Source organism: Microtus pennsylvanicus, chromosome X (genome assembly GCF_037038515.1).
Source record: "Microtus pennsylvanicus isolate mMicPen1 chromosome X, mMicPen1.hap1, whole genome shotgun sequence".
NCBI classification, from domain to species: Eukaryota; Metazoa; Chordata; class Mammalia; order Rodentia; family Cricetidae; genus Microtus; species Microtus pennsylvanicus.
Window position 1 is genome coordinate 83,925,817 of NC_134601.1, and position 20,771 is coordinate 83,946,587.

Here is a 20,771-nt window from a genome sequence, read left to right on the forward strand (position 1 = left end):
AAGTTTTTCTGGCAGACATAATTATTACACAAGTCCCAGTACAGAGCAGAAATATAACCCGTTCCTCCAAGATTTCCAGCAGACCTCTTACACCCCAAGCCTGAGTACTGGACCAGCATCTAACATAACCTATGACTCCGTGTTTCCCCGGTAGACATTTTAGCGTGTCTCCAGGTCTCAAGCTGGTATCTTAACTAGTATCTTTCATAACCCGTGCCTCCAAGATTTCCAGCAGACCTCTTACACCCCAAGCCTGAGTACTGGACCAGCATCTAACATGACCTATGACTCTGTGTTTCCCCGGTAGACATTTTAGCGTGTCTCCAGGTCTCAAGCTGGTATCTTAACTAGTATCTTTCATACCCCGTGCCTCCAAGATTTCCAGCAGACCTCTTACACCCCAAGCCTGAGTACTGGACCAGCATCTAACATAACCTATGACTCCGTGTTTCCCCGGTAGACATTTTAGCGTGTCTCCAGGTCTCAAGCTGGTATCTTAACTAGTATCTTTCATACCCCGTGCCTCCAAGATTTCCAGCAGACCTCTTACACCCCAAGCCTGAGTACTGGACCAGCATCTAACATGACCTATGACTCTGTGTTTCCCCGGTAGACATTTTAGCGTGTCTCCAGGTCTCAAGCTGGTATCTTAACTAGTATCTTTCATAACCCGTGCCTCCAAGATTTCCAGCAGACCTCTTACACCCCAAGCCCGAGTACTGGACCAGCATCTAACATAACCTATGACTCCGTGTTTCCCCGGTAGACATTTTAGCGTGTCTCCAGGTCTCAAGCTGGTATCTTAACTAGTATCTTTCATAACCCGTGCCTCCAAGATTTCCAGCAGACCTCTTACACCCCAAGCCTGAGTACTGGACCAGCATCTAACATGACCTATGACTCTGTGTTTCCCCGGTAGACATTTTAGCGTGTCTCCAGGTCTCAAGCTGGTATCTTAACTAGTATCTTTCTTTTCATGCTCTGAGCTGAACCTTAGTTATCTGCCAGGGATTTAAGTCACCTCTACACTATCCCTTAGGCATTTTGTCATCTCTGCTCTATCGGTAGACATTTTAACTTCTCAGGGTACAAGACCGGTATTTTATCCATCACTTCGGGTACAGGGCGGCCATTAACTATGTCTGCAGGTCTCAGGGCATGGGCATTTCACCTGTCTCTCAGGGTAGCGATCAGGCGTTTTAATTTCCCTCTCTGTTTCCCGTACAAGCATTTTAACTTTGTCCCCAGGTTCTGGGCAGGCCTTGTAGCCACCTGGATGAGTCCCAGCCAAGGATTTAACTATCTCTCTGGCCTATGGGAGACGCACTAGCCACCGCTCCATTTCCCAAGTAGATATTTTAACTTTGTTACCAGGTCTTGTGTTCAGATCAAATAGTTTAGTAATTGTTTAAGGTCCCAAGGAGACATTTTACCTCCCTCAGCAGGTAGCCATTTCGTTGCTCTCATAGGCGTCTGAGCCATTTCGCTTCTACCTCGCCCGCACCTCACTCACCACGGCGTTCTGACGGTCCTTCTTGCCTCTTCCGACACGCCCTCGCCGCAGCTGCCGCCCGGAGTGGGTGTGGGTCCAGCAAGGACTATTGGGTTCGAGAAGCCAAGAAACATGGTACGTTGGGTTCCAGAAGCAAGAATAATAACACGGAAAGAGAGGAAAGCAGAGAGCAATTTTGTGGAGCTCAGGAAATACCCAGAGCGCCAGGAAAGTTGCGATAGGGTCTTGCTGAGACCATGTGGAGCTTGGAGCATTTCTGCTGATCTTACAAAAATAAATAACAGGGACCAGGGACCTGGGACCTGGGACCAGGGACCAGAGACCTGGGACAGGAGCAGCACTGCTTGGGTTGCTAGCTAGTGTCAGCTGTTTTGAGTGAGGGAGCAGAGAGAGAGAGAGAGAGAGAGAGAGAGAGAGAGAGAGAGAGACTTAAAGCTCTTGAGGCTGGAGTCCTGCAGAGAGGGCGTGGTCAGCGAGCAGGGAAAGAGGACAGAGGACCCCTGAAAGGGGAGGGGAAAAAGGAGGAGCAGAGTGTGGTGCGGGAAGGAGAGCAAATGGGTCAGTGCTACTCCAGATGGCTGAGTGGCAAACAGGTAGCAACTTGCCTGATCATGTGGCCCTGAGCCTGGAGACCCAGAACGCAGGGAGCAGCTCCAACACAGCCTCACTTCTACTATGGCTAACGACCTACATGTTTTCTTTGTGGCAGAGGGCCTGTACCCCACCCATTTCTGCCCCTGACCCCTTGCCTTCTCCTGTCCTTTCTTTTCAGCCATTTCTAACGTGGGAAACAGAACTTACTACTAAGTGTGGAGGAAAATTAATGGATGGACATACCTATTTCCCTAGTTGACAGGAGACTTAATCTACTAGTGAAAATTTCCTTAAACCGTGCACCTTCAAATCGCAAGAATCACCTGCCTTTGCCTCTGAGTGCTGGGACTGCAGGCATATGCCACCACGCCCAGATGATATCCCTGGTTTCTAATCTACACATGGGCCAAACATGCTATTTTATAAACTGCTAGCTTTAAAACTTGGGCTAAGCAAAAATTTCATTAAATAAACCTGAGATGTTATGGGTCATGCCAGTTACCCCAGGACACAGAAGTTTGAGGATTAAAAGCACAGGGTAACACTCAGCTACATAGCAAGTTTGAGGCCAGCCTGGGCTATATGAAATCCTACACCCTGCCTTACTCCATCACCCTTAAGTATTATTGAGAAATGGTTGCTCAAAGCAGTTTGACAAAAATATAACACGGCAGATTCACAGAGGTGTTTTAGCCCATGTAGTAGACGGTTGTATGTGTCCCCTGGCTCACAGAAGGGCTCATGGACTATCTCTGGCCTGGGGATATGATCAGTGATCTGTTGTGGCCACACCACGGGACCCCCAAACAAGACCACCACAGAGTCAGTATCCCAGGCAAACACACTGGCTTTATTGATTACAAGATGCATTGACCTCAATCCAACACACCATCACAGAGGGTGGGGGAGATCAGCCCCAAGGCTTCAGGGTAAGGGGGCTGATTTTAAAAGGAAAACCAGCAAGGTGGGGTAGTATCAGCATTGGCGCGTTTTGGGATTGGGTAAAAGTATACATTTTTTGAATTCATTGATTGGGGTATAAGGGAATTTCAAAACAGTAGTCACTTTGATCAGGGCAGGAACAGTTCCTTGGGAATGTTTATGACTTTGCTGGGCTGCACTCACCTCCGCCCCCAGTTAGGTCCTTTCTAAAATGGAGTTCTTTCTCAAAATGGAGTTTGTTCTGCTCCTTCAGTACAGTGGTTTCCTAGCATTCCTGAGGCTTTGGGTTCTATCCCCAGGGCTCGGGGAAGAAAGGGGATGCTGGGCTTGTAGCTCATGCTTATAACAGCAGTACTTGGGAGGCCTAGGACTGCCCTCAGTGTGAGGCCATCATGGAGTAGACAGCAAGGCCCTGTTTCAGGAAAGCCAAAGAAAAAATAAAGGAATCTGCCAATCAAGAATCTGCCAATGGAAAAAAAAATCGCAAGAAAAGACTATAAACGCCAATATCAAAACAAACTGCCTCAAATGTCAATTTTCTTTTAAAATTTTATTTTTATTTTATGTGTGTGGATGCTGCAGTTGCTTGTATTTCTGTGCTCCACTTGCATGCAGAGACCACGGAGGCCTGATGAGAGCACCAGATCCCCTGGAACTGGAGTTACAGGTGATTGTGAGCAGCTACGAGAGTGTTTGAGTATCTAACCTGGGTCCTCTACAAGAGCAGCCAATGAGTGCTCATAACCACTGTGCTATCTCTATAGCCCCAGTGTGAATTTTCAATGGCAAAGCTTTGTTGGCATATGATACGAATTTCATAAAGGGTGAAAATTTTTACCAGGAAATAGAATGTAGAGGGGGTTGGAGAGATGGCTCAGGACTGGCTGCTCTTCCCAAGGACCAGGGTTCAATCCCAGCACCAACACGGCAGCTCACAACTGTAATTCGAATATCTGACACCTTCACAGAGACAGACGTACATGCAGGCAAAACACTAATGCATATAAAATAAAATAGATAGGACGTAGCATTGTTGAAGCCCATGCAGGGGGAGGGGGCATGCTGAGTGCAAAAGGCAGGTTCTTCAAATAAAATGAATACAGAAATCTCCAAGAACATGATATTTTGTCAAAAAGTTTCCTGAACCATCCAAACAGGTCTGAAATATTAAATTTCACATTCTAGAGTATTGAATAAAAGCTAGAAAGGAGACTGAAACACTTTATTTTTTTAATGTATCTATTTTGTTTTGTTTTTCAAGACAGGGTTTCTCAGGAGCTATGCAGTCAGTCCTGGAACTGGCTCTGTAGATCAGACTGGCCTCAAACTCACAACGATCTGCCTGCTTCTGCCTACAGGGGTTTAAGGCGTGCACCACCACAAACCCAGCCACTCTTATGTTCTTTGTACCATCTTTGTACTCAAACAAATGTTGAAAAATGGCTTCTTCCCCAGAAGCCATCAGTTCGCAGAAGTAGAAATTCAACAAGCAAGCATGGACACCCACACTAAGCTGCATCCAAGCTAATCACCCCCTTCCCCAACAATATTGAAGTAGCTCCATGTTCTTAGTGAAGCAGGAGGATCTGCTTGGGTTCGAGGACAGCCTAGGCTGAGTAAATTTCAGGACAGCTGTCTTAGGGTTTCTATTGCTGTGACTAAACACCCTGACCAGAAAGCAAGCTGGGGAGGAAAGGGTTTATTTGGCTTATACTTCAACATTGCTGTTCATCACTGAAGGAAGTCAGGACAGAAACAGAAACTAGGGATCCCTAAAACAAGCTAGCTGGTACAACTAGCCATATTGCGAGCTCTGGGTTTGATTGAGAAACTGCCTCAGTGAATAAGGTGGAAGAATAGTCAAGGATAATCCCCGACATCAAGTTTGGGCCTTTGCCAGCATGCACGCCCACATGCATTTGCACCTATGCTTGTGTGTGTCCACACACACACAAAACATGCATGTGCAAATGCACATGAGAAAAGAAAAATAGGAAATAACTTTAAAAATTTAAAAACACATAAAAGGCCAGCAAACATGGTTCAGCAGGTAAAAGCATTGTCCTGCAAGCCTGGAAACCTGAGTTTAATCCCTAGAGCTGATATAAATGTGGAAGGAGAGAGCCATCTCCACAAACCATCATCTGTCCTCCACGAGCACGCCGTGACATGAAAACTCACACAGGCTGCTTGTGCGCACAAGCAACAACAATAAGTAAAATGTTAGCCTTTTAAAAAAAATCAAAAATTTACATTTATGTTTGAATCAAAATGTCTGGAAGGATATTAGCAAAATGCCAACAGCTCTGCCATTGAGAAGCGGAATTTAGGAGCATTCTCTCTGTTTCTAGCTACCAAAAATCAAACCCTGGGTTCCATGCGTGACAGGCAATCACTCTGCCACTGAGCTAGACCCTCAGGCTACCTTTCCTTTATATTTTTCTGTGGTCTTAGTCTCCCTACAATGAACAGCTGCTTTGTCATTAGAAGACAAAGTTAAGGTTAATGTTCATAAGAAAGAAAAACACACAGAAAGATGACATTTTTATCGGCTTGGCATATATTTTCCCCCAACAAAACAGGAGGCAACTCAAGAGTGGAGAGCAGGAGGGGATGACATGAAGAATGTGAACAAGGTAAGAACGAGCTGTTTAAGAGAGCGAGGTGATTAAGAGCATGCAGGGCCTAGTCGTGAGTGATCCTCGTTAACCTTCCCAGTCACGGAAATGTCTGCAACAACTGCAGATCTGCACAGGTTAAAGTGCGGCTATGAATATTTGGATTCCTGCAGGGGTTGGAAGGGAAGCTGGAGCCTTGACTGGGGAGTTGGAGGCATTTGCAAAATAGCAATCATGATAGTAATTCAGGAATTTAGGTGGGTAAGAAAGCAAGTGAAGAGGGAAAGAGAATGGTGTAAGGAGAGATTGTGTGGGAGGGGTTAAAGAATTGGAGGCTTCACATGGTGTCAAAGAATTGCAGAGGGGTTACTTGAGCAAGTGAGCTGGGAAGCTAGGTGAGTTGTAGACGCAGCCCCGTTTGAATTAGTGATTGCTGAAGCCTAAATTCTGACAACTTCTGTTGTCTGGCTACGTGAGTAGGTTGCAGAGATTGAACCACCCTTCTTCCTGTCCCAACACTATCATTCGTGCATTTTTACTCTTTGTCTAGAGGTCAAGTGCACTGCGCATTGCACAACACTCCAGGCCGTTTCCACTTTGTAACTGACACATAATTATATGTACTTATGAGGTATAATGTAATCATTCAATGCGTAATGACCAAATCAGGGTAATTGGCACTTCCAGCTGCTCAAACAACTGCCATATCTCTTTTATTTTAGACAGGGCCTCACTCAGGCTAGCCTTAAACTAGCAATCCTCCTGCCTTTGTCTCCTGATGCTAAGATGTTAGAAGTGTGCCACCGTGCCTACACATTCTCTCTCTCTCTGTCTCTGTCTCTGTCTCTCCCTCTCCCGTCTCCATCTCTCCCCCCTCCCAGTTTTCAGAGATAGAGATTGAATCACAGGGTATTGGCATGTTGAGCCACTCCTAGACCAATGCCAATTAATTTGAATTCATTTTAACAGACACATAAAAGCATTAAAACATGCATATTAATTGAGTGCCATGTGGTTATATACTACATATGATAAATATAACTATTTAATACTGTAAATAAGTCTCAGATAAGACCCAAAGGGTAATGTAGTTGATAGATTGGTGTCATAGCAGGCACAAAGACCTGGGTTTGACTCCTAGAACCACATAAACCCAGGCACATAGCACATGCCTATAATCCTAGTACTCAGGAAGATGGACGTGAAAGGCTCAGTTCAAAGTCATCCCTAGCTACCCATAAAGCAAGATCAAGGGCAGCCTGTCTAAAAAATAAGTACTAAAAAGAATAAGGAACCCCTCCAATGCTCAAGGAACATTGGAAAGAGGGAACAGGAGAAAGAATATATAAGCCAGTTAACGGAAGAGATGCTGTAAGATACTACTGTCTTCTAGACATGACCCACAGCAACTATGTTTACCTCAGAAGATCAAGCCAGTAAGGTCAATCTACATTGGCATATACCACCACACCCAGCTAAATCTTAAAAAAAAAAAGAAAGGATGGTACATATACATAACAAAATTTCATTCAGGTGTAAAAGAAAATTGAAATCATTACATTTGCAAGAAAATGGATGCAGCTAGAAATCATAAATTGAGAAAAAGGCAGACTCAGAAAGACAAACATTGCATGCTGCCTCTCATACACTGAACCTAAAATTATCCTGGAACTAGCTCTCGTAGTCCAGGCTGGCCTCGAACTCATAGCTCCATCTGCCTCCCAGGCGTGTGCTACCACCACACAACTGCTTTCTCTTTTTAGTAAGTGAGGATAAGGATCTTTTCTTGTATTGGTCATTTTTTTTCTGGAAATGGCCTATCTAGTACTCATATTTATCTCTCCATACATAAAGGAAATTATTCAACTTCTGCATTATCCCATTTTATCCTGGAGCAATCTTTAGTTCCACAAGGCTTCTATCACATATGACCTGTGTTGATGACTTAAATCTGTCACCCTGATCTAGGCCTCTAATTCAAGTTACTGGCTATTTTTACCTATGTGAAACTAAACCCACATGCATATTTATAAAGTCACCAGACCTGTGACTAAATTTCCTTCTGGCCTTAGTCTTTTGAACTTATGTGACTAGGGCACACCCGCCAAAATCCTGTTCTTTCATCTGTAAAACACAATTATATCTACTTTGTAGGCTTAATAACAAAATGAGACTTATGCAGAACTGGCATAAATACTCCATAAAAGGTAGCATTATCTCCCTGCCCTGGCTTCCCAGCTACACTGAAAATTCACCCTAAGTCTTGTGACTCGCTATCCCTTCCTTACACACAGGCACCCCATCCACAAGGGAAGTTCCCAGTTCCCTGGGGTGTACGAAGACATGCACGCATACATAACTACGTGCATGCTACTTCCAGTTCCACTACGACTGCAGTCAGGCCAAAGACTCTGTTTTCTCCTAATCTGATTGTTTCCCAGCTCACTGGCAATCACACCCTCCCTTCAGTCTACTTCTCAAGCCCTCAGGTCAAACGTGGTCCTTTTGTGCTTCCACACTCACCGGGCTAGTCCAATAGGTTCCTCACTAGATGGGGAGTTCCTTGAGATCAGAGTTTCACTGTTTTGTGTCACCAGCCCCCAGAACAGGGTCTACAATTTTACATAATTGTTGAGTAAGTGAATAAACGCATACTTTTTTTTTATCTGAGTGGAGTTTTAAGCACTGAGCTCCTACTCTTCTATGGCAAGCAGTTCCCTTGCATATATGAACCTTAAAAAAGGCCCTCTAGTGCCCACAGCTCCTATGAGCTGTGTTGCCCAGGTAATGACTGGAGTCTGAGACTAATCCCACTGAAAGATGTGCAGTTGAAGACACTGGTCTGACTGTATAAGCCAGCCAGTGTTGAGACCAGAGTCCACCCCAACCCCAGAGAACATTGTGGCCACAGAGAAAAAGACAGGACACTTCCTGGAGTCTCTCCAGCCTTAGAGTCAAGCTGTATATCACCTCTAATAAGCAAAGAACAGGACAGTTTTTTCCCAGTTTTTTTTAATAGCATTTTTTACAAAGTCAGGAAACAACTACAGAGACAATTTCAAAGTAGACAAGTAAACAAAAAGTAAAGGAGAAACAGTATAGACACATCCACTGTTCCACAATAAATAGAGCTCTATTTAGTATTCCCCACTATAGTATCACAGGAGAGGCCCAACTCTCCGTGGGGTCAAGAGTGCTCCCCATGATTGTGTAAGGGGCCTAGACAGCACTCAGGTATGATTAGGTCAAACTGTGTGAACACAGGAAGCGGTGAGATCAAGGTCTACAGTTCGGGTCCTTGGTCTGGGTAGGGTTTGATGACTCTTAACTTCTTCCACACTGTGCTGGATCCCATAGCCAAAGTAGATAGCAAATCCTAGTAAGGAAAGACAACTGTAAGGTGGGGAAATGTAACCTGGAATGGTTTAATAGGTCTCCAACTGGAGATCAAGAGAGAAAGGAGCCGGTGTAGGACGGAGAAGCAGACACCTACCAACCAGCATCCAGATCCCAAATCGGGCCCAAGTGCCAGCTGTCATTTGCATCATCAGGTAAACATTCACAAAGATGCTCACCAGTGGGAGCAGAGGCAAACCAGGCACCTGCAAAACAAGATAGACATACAACACAAGGGTTCTTACCTTACTGGGGGCAGAGCAGGCCAAGTTCAACCCCTACTCTTCTCCTCATGGCCTGGATCCCAGAGGCTACTCATTTGCCACACATATTATTAGACTCCCCACATCCGGAATTTAAGAAAATGGAACCAGAAAGGAGGAACTAGAGAGCATCAGCAACGAGTCTGGCCCAAATAGTTCTAACACCTACCTTCTTGTGTCCAATTAAAGAATATAAGGTACAAGCCCGAATTGTCCCAAGATGGATTGGTGAGGGGAAGAGACATCATTTACCTTAAAGTGAAGGGGGGTGTTGCTCTGTGGCTGTTTCCGGATAACTCCAACAATTCCAAGAATGAGCCCCAGGATCAGCACAATCACTGTGACCCACACAGGGTCTCTAGAACTAAGTGGAGTTGTCCACCATTTCAGCACCAGGCAAAGAACAATCAGTAGTAGAGCTTCAAAAGTCAAGTGGAGAGGCATCAAAACCAACTCTTGTGGAATATGCAAAGATGCTAAGGCCTCCATTCCCAGAAGGGTTACCCTCTTGCTTGACCTCTCTCTCACCGAATGCTACCACATAATGTCCACCCTGTCAAGCTGGGCTCTCCAAACTTTCCCAAAAGAATAAAACCACTGCTTGGGACTATGATATGGCTCAGCAGTTAAGAGCACTTGTTGCTCTTCCAGAAGACCTCAGTTTGGTTCCCAGTACAATTTGGCAACTCACAACTGGCTATAACTCCAGTTCCAGGAGATCAGATGCCTTCTTCTGATCTATGTAGGTACCAGGCATGCATACAGCACAAAGACACTCATGCAGGCAAAATGCTCATACACATAAAAGTAAATAAATATATAACAAACAAACAAACAAAAGTAAAGGAAAGAAGAATCCACTGCTCACCAAGCAGTGAGGAGCAAACATAGACAACTCCGCCAGAAAGGGGGGTGGGGATGGAGCTGACTGGATAAAACAGGGCCTGGACAGTCAGCTTCTCTGCTTCAAGTGTCTTCTCCTCCTGCAATTCCACTTCCTCTTCACCATTCTTCATTTCCTGGTCAGGCTGATATCTGTGGCAAAAGTAAGAACCAATTTTAAGAGCATCTCCTAACAGTTCTCCGTATTTTTTCCAGGTAGCTTCTTTATGGCCATTGAAGGTAGAAGCTTGGGCTGGGGAGATGACTCAGTCTGTAAAGGGTCTGGAGAGATGGCTTGGCAGTTAGTTAAAAGTGTTTACTTCTCTTCAGAGGACCTAAGTTTAGTTCCTAGTACTCTCATTGGGCAGATCAAGACCACCTATAGCTCTAGCTCCAAGGGATTCAATATCCTCTTCTGGCCCCCAAGGACACCAGATAGACAGACAGACAGACACAGAGAATTTATTTTTAAATATTCAAGTGTTTGCCACACAAGTGTGATTATTGGACTTGAATTTGGATAGCCAGCACTCATTTAAAACCCAGGTGTCCTGTAACCCCAGTGCCAGGGGGTTGAAGCTAGGATTCCTGGAATTCCCATTAGTCAGCCAATTTTGCCAACCAGTGAGCTCCAGCTTCAATGAGAGACTCTATCTAAAAGAATACAGTGGAGAGGGATGTAGAGGGATGTGGATAGACACCTAACTCTGACTCATACACACACTTACATACACGGGGGATGGGGGTGGGAGAGAAGCTCTTTTGGACAGGACAAGATACCCACATTACTCAAGGAGAGTCAGGATGACAGAAGGCAGAGAAGGAATGAGCACCTCAGCCTTACCCAGAAACAAACGCAAGTCTTACCTGAGAATGAGAACACAGATGGAAACCAGGGAGTAAGCGAGCAGAGTCCCAATCGACATGAGGTCCACAAGATCAGCGAGCTCGAAGAGGAAGGCCATGAATGCTAAAATGGGAAGGCAGAAAGCGGTGAGAAGGAAGTAAAAGGAGCTGGTGAAACAATAAAAAGGGGTGTTTCTGTTTTGTTACCTGCGATAACACCAGATACCACAGTGGCCACAATGGGGGTGCGTGTGCCACTGTGTACCCTAGCAAGGACACGGAACAGGAGGCCAAGAACCTATAAGATTTACCCTAGAGCCCAGTAGCCCTGAAATGTAAGGTTTCTGCTTCCTGGCCGGCAGCTCCTGGTTAATCAAAAGGAACTCACCTCAGGGCAACTCTGAGAGCCCTTTCTCACACCCAATATCCACATCCCTATCGGTGTGCGCCTGGAGGGCTTCAAAGAGACATAACTACCCACCGCCTGGAAGAGAGGGACTGACCTCGCTGCAGATTAAAAGTGGGCACTGCCTCTATCAATCCCATAGGGATGGAGCACTGTGGATTCTGAGCCTCTTCCCCTGTAAGAAAACACATGGCACAATGTTCTGAACCAGGGGAGTAGGCTCGCTCCCCTACCACCCCCAGTCTGTATGATCACACACTGCATCCAAGGTGAGCCAGGAGGGTGTGACTGACCAGTGGTCGCAATACAGTCAAAACCAACGAAGGCATAGAAACAGGTAGCAGCGCCACGGAGCATCCCTTCCACGCCAAAAGGCATGAAACCTCCAGAGCCCATAGACTCGAAGCTAGAGTGCAAGAGGAACAGAAACGGTTAGAGTTTGTTCAGCTAAGCCTGTACCTTTTCTCTAAGGCCCAGCTGCTTATTGTCTCCCACTCCCATTATGGATTCCCCCTCCTCCCCCATGAGGGTCCCAGCTTTGTGGGTCTCTAACCTACAAGTGTCATTGGGTCCACCCATGGTCAAGCAATAGTCCTCTTTTGTGAGGCTCCAGTTCTTCGGGTCTCCCATAACGAAGCCAGAGATGAAGACAAACCCGAGAACCAAGAGGTTGGCCCCTGTGAACACTTTGGTAACCAGGGCTGATTCATTCGCCCCCATGGCCAACAATCCTGTGGAGAGAATTGTTCAGGATCCTGAGAGACTAAATCCTTCCTCCAAGTTTGCTTTTCCTGCCTCTATGAGGCAGACTCCTTCCTTCCCAGCTTCCTACCCTCCTCATCCTTACCACTCCACACCCTCAAGCCCTTCCAGGCCCAACCCCGCCCATCATTCAACCCCGCCCCTTGCCTCACCAGTGAGCAGCAACACAAGGGCCAAAGGAAAGAAATCTGGATATTCTGCGAGAACAGGGGGTACATGCAGTGAGATGGTCCCCTTCAGAGTCTCAGAGATGTGGTTCCCAATCAGATTGTCAAAAGCAGAGCTCCAAGCCCGGGCCACACTGGCTGTACCTGGTATAGCAATTGCATTTTGTACTATAATCCCAATACTCAGGAAAATGATGAGGTCAAGTTCCCTCCGACTACACAGGCTCACACTGATCCCCACCATTATTACCCATCTTACCCTGGGGGGAGGGAGGTGACAGGTCTCTACTTAACTTAGCCTGGCCTTGAACTCAACAAACTTAGGACCCTCCCACTTCAGCCTCCTGAGTTCTGGGATCACAGGTGCCCACCAATACAACCAGCTCCTGCTATTAATTTTTAAAGCCCAAACCAGTATCTTAATGAATGAACACCAAACAAAGGTATACAATTGTTCTTCACCTTCAACCCCCCTTCATCTCCACACACCCCTACAAATAAAAATATAAAGTAAACATCTATAAGTATTTTGATACTAGGTAAAATAATGAAAAGTTCGGCTTCACTATTCCACTCAGATTTCTGGATCTATAATCCCTTCGCTACTTGGATAGTCACCCACTCCACCCCCCCCATCGCACCCCAAGCATCTATCTCACCAATGACGTAGGAGAGGATGAGGTTCCAGCCGGTGGTGAAGGCCCAGAGTTCACCAACAGTGACATAACTGTAGAGATATGCAGAACCAGAGCGGAGGACCCGGGCACCAAACTCAGCATAGCACAGTCCAGCCAACACAGAAGAAAAAGCAGCCACCAAAAAGCAGATCACAATGGATGGCCCCGCTTTATCTTTGGTCATCTCACTAGCCAGGACATACATACCTGTGCCCAATGTGCTGCCCACACCCAGGGCCACTAAGTCGAGGGTGGTTAGGCATCTGGCAAGGCGGGTCTTGCCCATGCCTGGCTCCAACATGCGTCTACTAGATGCACCAGGTTTTGACCGAATCTTCTAAGTGCCTGCTACTGCATTCTGGCTGGCATTTGAAGAGGGAGGATGCTAGGTTCTGGTGAAAAAACAAGACAAAAGCCCTTCAATGGGTCTCATTATCCCTAAGCTCAGAAAGTGAATTACAAAGCCCACTCCACTACAGGGACAAAGGAAGGTAGGTGTGCAGGGAGCGAGCCACTTTACCTCTAACGTCCGATTCTTCATAGGCAAATAGGAATTACAATAATAACGCAAGTAGGAATTACAGTATCTCTGAGGCTGGTGAACTCATTGCGCAGAAGAGGCAAGTGAAAACCCCTTAGTAAGTGCTTGGACACTATGTTTCTTCTTTTTCTGGCCAAGAACCTATGGGATTTACCCTAGAGCTCAGCCCAGCAGCCCTGAAATGTAACGTTTCTGCTTCCTGGCCTGCAGCTCCTGGTGAATCGAGAGGAACTCAACTCAGGGCAACTCTGGGAGAGCGCTTTCTCACACCCAATACCCACATTTCTTTCGGTGTGAGCCTGGAGGGCTTCAAAAAGACATGGCTACCCACTGCCTGGAAGAGAGGGACTGACCTTGCTGCAGGTTAAAAGTGGGCACTGCCTCGATCTCATCCCTCCTCACCAAGCCCACAGCGCTCTGCCTGAGCCAGCAAATGTTCCCCCACTTCCTCCCGCCTGCCTTAGGCTGGTCTGTGAGGATCCAGCGGGGCTTTGGTATCTGAAATTGGGAGATGCGCCCCGGGGGGGGGGGGTACAAAGCCAGCCCTAGATGGCTCACATTCCCTTCTTCACAGAGTAGGGGTCCCGCCCGATGGTCCTAAATTCAGCATCTAGATTGTATGGTTCCATCTAGAAGCGGTCTGGGGCTGCGCTGGAGCTAGGGAGCCCTGGCCCCTGGGCTAGGGTCTTGCCAGCAACAGGTCACACAGCCCGCTGATGCAACTGCACGCCGTGGTTGCCTGAGAAGCCTAGGTACTTGAGGACCCTCCCTCTCCCCACTCTGACACACGTGTCGGTCCCAAAGGCTTACCAGAGAGCTGTGACAAGCCCAGAGAGCGGAGATTCTCAGATCTGGTTCGGTGAGGCTGACTTCAGAGTTGGGCTGGGTCTGCAGACAGAAGCTGCTTAGGCTTCAATGCTGCTGCTTAAGGTCGTTGCACACCAAGCGCCCCTATATTCACTGGGAGGAGGAGCCAGTAATATGGGATCCTACGCATGACACACAACACAATATACGTACCCACGCGCAGGCTAGTGTACGGGCACACAACACACACACACGAGTTACTTGGCTTTGCAAGCCTGAGATTGCTTCCCAACCAAAAACAGCAAGCAGGGAGGGCATGGCGGGGAATGAGAAAAGCGGGAGGATAACCTTTTCCCATTTGCCTCTCTGGTGGTCAGAGGACAAGAAGAAGCTTCCTGATCATAGATCCCCTGGGAATTTTCTACTTTTGTGCAGGATTAGTCAGAAACAGTGATTATAAGCAGCACTGGGGGGGGGGGGGGGACACGAATAAAGAGAATTGGGTTTGTGTGAAGGCCGGCGAGGCAAATAGCACCAAGTCTCCATCTCGTTCCTGTCGGCATGAAACCCTTCGGAAGGACCGTGCAGGACTCTGGGCAGCCAGCCATCTGACTGCTGCCCCTCAGCTCTCGGCCTCAACTGTTTCTAATGCAGACACAGAGGATGAGCGGAAGACCGTTTCAAACCACCTGTCCACGGACAATTACTCCTGTGTAGAGTTCTAGGCCACAAGGTATTTGCAGCATCTCTCTACCTGCCTATCAACAATAAATGTGAAATTACTACTATTGAGGGAGAGAAACTTTTTAAAATTTGTAGCGATGGGGGTCAATGCTGAGGCTTTATCAATGAGCTGCTACAGCCCCACCCTTTTGGTTCCGTTTCACTGGGACTAACTGAAGTTTGGAGCTTCATAATTATTGTGGAAATCACCCTTCTGATAAACCCGGCCTATTGTTTTCAGGTCTGTCTCCCACAGGCCCTCTACCTCATTTAAATGCACAAGAGAGAGGAAACGTGAAGCTCAAGCAAGCGGTGGGGCCTTTTAGGCTCTGAGTTACTAGGAAACAGTAGGAGACTGAAGTTCTTAGATAGAACTCCTACCGCCTTGGTTGTAAGTGTTGTGAAGGTGTTGTTCCCTTCCACTAAGCCATCTTAGCAACTCAGGATAGCCCAAAACACATGGCCTCCTTTCATGATTCACTAGGAACCTGCCAGTGCTCATCCAGCCGCCAAAGCCTTCTTGAGAGTCTCCTCTCTAGCCCGAGGTCACCAGAAATTTCCTCCTTAGCTCAGGCTAGCCTTAAACTAGTTATACTCCTGCAGGCTTGAGCTTCCTAAAATGTTTGGTTACAAAGCTGCCCCACCAACCCCGATTACAAATTCATTTTCAAAGGAATCGTTCTTTTCAGCTGGGTAAAGCACCTCTTGGGCATTCAATAAAGCAAGCTACAGAGATGGCTCAGTGGTAGAGGGTTTGCCTAGCCAGGATGTGTGAGGCTTCTGTTGGCCACCCCACCCCCACTCACCTCCACACCAAACAAACAAAAAGGATGCAGTCGCTGAACAGCTGGTGAAACAACTTGCGGGAGTCTAGCAGTCACTGTCTCCAAGGCAAACATTAGAATGGAACAGGTTTCTTCACTGCATCTAGGGTAAATACCGGAATGAATATTTGGCTTTTTAAAGTGCTTAGGCCTTGCAGAACTGTGGGGAAGCAGTGACTGTTTTCCGTGATTTATAGAATTGTTTTTCTGAGGGAGCCTTACAGCCTTTGCAGACTTTGGTCACAAGACGCTTCTAGCACACCTGGATCTCTTTCTTGGATGATTGGGTACTTAGGGCTGCTTCAGTAGCGTTATGAAGTCAAGTCTTCCTGTCTGGCACAGAGGACTATTCAATGAAAATCTGATGCAGATTCAAAATAATGTATTAGTGTATATGACAGCATCGTGGCTGCTTCAACTCAGTGATTGACGGCAACTTGAGATTAATTGGCAAACTAATAAATGTTCGGACAGATAGTACAGACTGGAATGCTAAGGAAGGCTTCGTTTGTAAGACATTGAGGGGAAAGAGTTGCAAGGGCTCAAGCTGAACCTTAACGAATGTGGGATGACTGAGCTGTGGAGCTACAAAGATGCAAGAAGCCAGGGGAGAGTAAAGGCCTCTAGCTGGTGTTGGAAAGCCCTACAGGGCTTGGTAATAACAGATGTCCCTCTCCAGGATTATCAAGTATCTCAAATGTACAAATAAACAATATTTCTTGAAATCCTTCAGATCCCAATTTGGTTCCCTTGGCAACCAACCCCCATCCGGAAGCTGTTCTGGAACCCCCATCCAGCAGGCATCATTAGCAATACAAAAGACATTTGGAGATAACAAAAATCACTTTGGAGAATCCAAGGACTTTAGAAACTGGGTACCCAGAAATTAGGCTGAATATCAAACAAATGTGTGCAATTTATTACAAACGATGAAATTACTTACAGAGAGACTATTTACATCAAAAAGTTCACAGCTTTCTGAGACAGGCTCATGTAGCCCAAACTGGACTCTTGATTGTCCTGCCTCAGTCTTTCAGGTAATAAGATTGCAAGCTTGTACCACTGTGCCCATCAAAATCCATCCATCCATCCTCTCTCTCTCTCTCTCTCTCTCTCTCTCTCTCTCTCTCTCTCTCTCTCGCTTTAGTCACAGAGTGTGCATCCTTCAGTTTAAGAACGTTTTCACCACCAAAGGAAACCCGAGGCCCATTCCTGGTAACTGCTCATTTCCTCCCAACACTTACTTCAGCTGTTGGTGACCCCAACCCTCTCAACAGAGACTTTAAAGGCAAAGCCTGGCAGCCACAACAAGCACTTTAACAAAAGTAAAAGGCACAATTAATAGCGAAAAACAGAGAACAGCGATTTCTTCAATGTGCCACATTGGGAAGAGGGATAGTTAAGTCCTGGGAGCACCGGGAGCACCACTCCCCCTCTTCAGAGCACTCACTTGAGGCTGAGGCTTAGAGGTCGAGGGATTTAAGCAGTCCCTGTCAAGCTGTGGTCCCAGCTTCAGTTTCTTGTACAAGGTGGGCTGACAAGTAGTGTGAGATTTCTTCCAGAAAGACAAACTCCCACCTCTGGAGTTTGAGACTCTTGGGGAAATTCCAGTCCTTGGAATCCATTGTCTCCACGGTCTGATAGCCAAAGGGAGGGGCCCAGGTGCCTCTTTAGAATATTTTTCCTGCCTGGACAGTTGCAAACCCTTCAGCGTTGATCGCTGATTGGAAGCTATGGAGGTTCAGCTCTGTGGAATGAATACCTGTGGAGGCTTAAAGCACGACTAAGGACAGGTGGGGGTACTGTACCATACTTGAACGGGTCGCACTGTGTATGCGCCACCTTCCAGCTGTGTTGGAAACCCTTCTGGTTTCTCCGCATCTACTTTTTTGGGGGTGGAGTACTGGAGAGTGAATCCTTATGCCTACTAACTGTGGGACCTACCACTGAGCTACACTCTAGTCTCACTAACCATGGGATCTACCACTGAGCTACACTCTCGTCTCACTAACCGTGGGACCTACCACTGAGCTACACTCTAGTCTCATGCTTCCATTTAAGGGCTCATGTGATTATATCCAAGACAATCTTCTTCTTCTTCTTCTTCTTCTTCTTCTTCTTCTTCTTCTTCTTCTTCTTCTTCTTCTTCTTCTTCTTCTTCTTCTTCTTCCTCTTCCTCTTCCTCTTCCTCTTCCTCCTCCTCCTCCTCCTCCTCCTCCTCCTCCTCTTCCTTCTCCTCCTCCTCCTCCTCCTCCTCCTCCTCCTCCTCTTCTTCTTCTTCTTCTTCTTCTTCTTCTTCTTCTTCTTCTTCTTCTTCTTCTTCTTCTTCTTCTTCTTCTTCTCCTCCTCCTCCTCCTCCTCCTCCTCCTCCTCCTCCTCCTCCTCCTCCTCCTCCTCCTCCTCCTCCTCCTCTTCTTCTTCTTCTTCTTCTTCTTCTTCTTCTTCTTCTTCTTCTTCTTCTTCTTCTTCTTCTTCTTTCTAGACAGGGTTTCTCTGTGTTGCTTTGGAGCCTGTCCTGGAACTAGCTCTTGTAGACCAGGCTGGCCTCGAACTCACAGAGATCTGCCTGTCTCTGCCTCCCTAGTGCTGCTAACTTTCTAACAAATGCCACGTTGTCTTTCACCTACTTTTTGTCTTTTTAATTATAGACTCTGCAAGTTTACTGTAGAGAGCCTGCATAGAGAGCAGGCACGTGATCCAAGGACCTGGCAGGAAGAGACAGAACACCTGGTGTGAGTGAGTGAGCAGGCTAAACCAGCAGTATCTGAAGAAAAGGCAGAAGGATGCAAGTCACTGGCTCGAGCCATGAAAGAAGAGCCCCGAAAGACGGCAGTGAGCAGGCGCAGGCATGCTAGTGAAGAGAAATGAGTGTTTCAGGGGAATCTGAAGGCACACGGATGAGGGCTTTGGGCTCATATGGCAAAAGCTAGAGCACAGCCGATGGTGTTGCTAGACCGTGGCAGGCAAGGTCTTTGCTTTGACATCCTATAGAGTCTACTCCCATAGAGAAAATGTGGAACCTGGCTGACGGCACACACTGTTAATCTCAGTGTTCAGGAGGCAGAGGCAGGAGAATCCCAGGTTTGAGGCCAGCCTTGAGGGAGACTTGTTTTTTCTCTTAAAAAAAAAATGTGATGTGGGTGCTTTAATTTCAACATTGTCTCAGGAAAGGAATTCAAATTAGGTGGCAATGGAGAGGCCAGATGAAAGGTTCTAGAGTAGCATTCTGGAGTAGTAGACGGTAGTATCACTGTTGAATATAATCTCCAGTTTTTCAGGTTAAAAAAGTTGTTTGGGGGCCAAGGATGCAACTTGGTGGTAGAGCACTTAACCCCTCCCCTGACAAGCCCTGTACATTTCCATACTTAGTGAAAAGCAGAACTGTACTCAAAAGAGCCAATTCTGAGTGCTCAACTGACAATTAAAATGTCCCCGGAAATTAACTAAGTGTAGTCAGTTCTGCCACATTGACCTCTCCTGGTTCTTTGTTTATTTTAGTACTGGGGATTGAACTCAAGGCTTGAGCATACTAGGCAAATGTCCTATTACTGACCCACACCCTCAACCTTGTTTGCTTTACAGTGCTGGGAATGAAACCAAAATGTTTAGGCAGGCTAGGCAATTGCTCTAACACTGAAATACATCCCTAGCCTTTTTAAAAAATATTTTGACAGAGAAACCCTGTCTCGAAAAAAAGGTTTTTTTTTTCTTGAACCATACGTGGTAGCACATACCTTTAATCCCAGCACTAGGGGAGGCAGAGGCAGGTGAGTTCGAGGCCAGCCTGATCTACAGAGTGAGTTCCGGGACAGCTAGGGGTGTTGCACAGAGAAACCCTTTCTCAAAAGAAAAAAAAAATACTGAGACAGGCAGGCTGGTCTCAAGCTTCCAATCCTCCTGCTGCAGTCTCCCAAGTGTCGGGGGTTGCAGCATGTCCTATCACACTCAGCTCAGCAGAGCACGCTGTTAAAGCGTCCTGAAAGAAGCACCATCCTCTTTTCAGATTTCGTTATTATAATAATGCTGCAAGAATAGAAAACCGGGTATGCAAGACACATTCTTGATCCAATAGGAATGGCTGGAGTCCAGGAATGATGGTGCACGCCTTCGATCCCAGCACTCAGAAGGCAGAGACAGGCGGATCTCTGCAAATTCGGAGGCCAGCCTGGTCTACAAGCAAGTTCCAGGACAGCTAAGGCTGTTTACACAGAGAAACGCTGTCCCAAAACACACACACACACACACACACACACACACACACACACACACACACACACACACAGAGAGAGAGAGAGAGAGAGAGAGAGAGAGAGAGAGAGAGAGAGAGAGAGAGAGAGAAAGAATAGCTGACACACAGAATAGCTGGATTAATTTTCCTTCTGCATTCTAGAAAAGTCTCTATCTGCTCTTAAGATCAATCCTAGTAAAACACAAAGTCTTCGCTTCCGTTATTTCTGTTACTTACGGAGAACACCACCACAATGCTGATTTCAAGCAGAGCGCAGCATCATGGTCTGAACCATTTCCTTTGTATCAGCTCTATCCCAGGGGCGAAAATGAACCCCTCCATTACAGCCAAGAAATACTCTAGGGTCTACCTTAAAAACTGGAGAAAGGGTGCTGAGGACAGTGGTTAGGAACACCAGTTGCTCTTCAAGGGGATGAGGGTTTGGTTCCTTACATCCATACGGTGGCTCACAATTATCTGTAACTCCAGTTCCAGGGGATCCAACGTCCCTTTCTAACTTCTGTGAGTACACAGGCACCCATGTGGTGCATAGACATACATGCAGACAAAATAGACACACAA

The 20,771-nt window shown here is 46.6% G+C and overlaps 1 long non-coding RNA gene and 1 pseudogene across 1 annotated transcript; both read right to left on the minus strand.

The window, feature by feature from the left end:
* Positions 1–8,674: 8,674 nt before the first annotated feature.
* On the minus strand, positions 8,675–13,423 carry LOC142840388 (cationic amino acid transporter 3-like; annotated as a pseudogene).
* Positions 11,614–12,160, minus strand: LOC142840674 (uncharacterized). The gene is made up of 3 exons (XR_012908949.1): positions 12,014–12,160; positions 11,754–11,866; positions 11,614–11,635 (listed from the first exon to the last, which is right to left on the minus strand). It is a non-coding gene; the product is annotated as an uncharacterized LOC142840674 (long non-coding RNA).
* Positions 13,424–20,771: the final 7,348 nt, after the last annotated feature.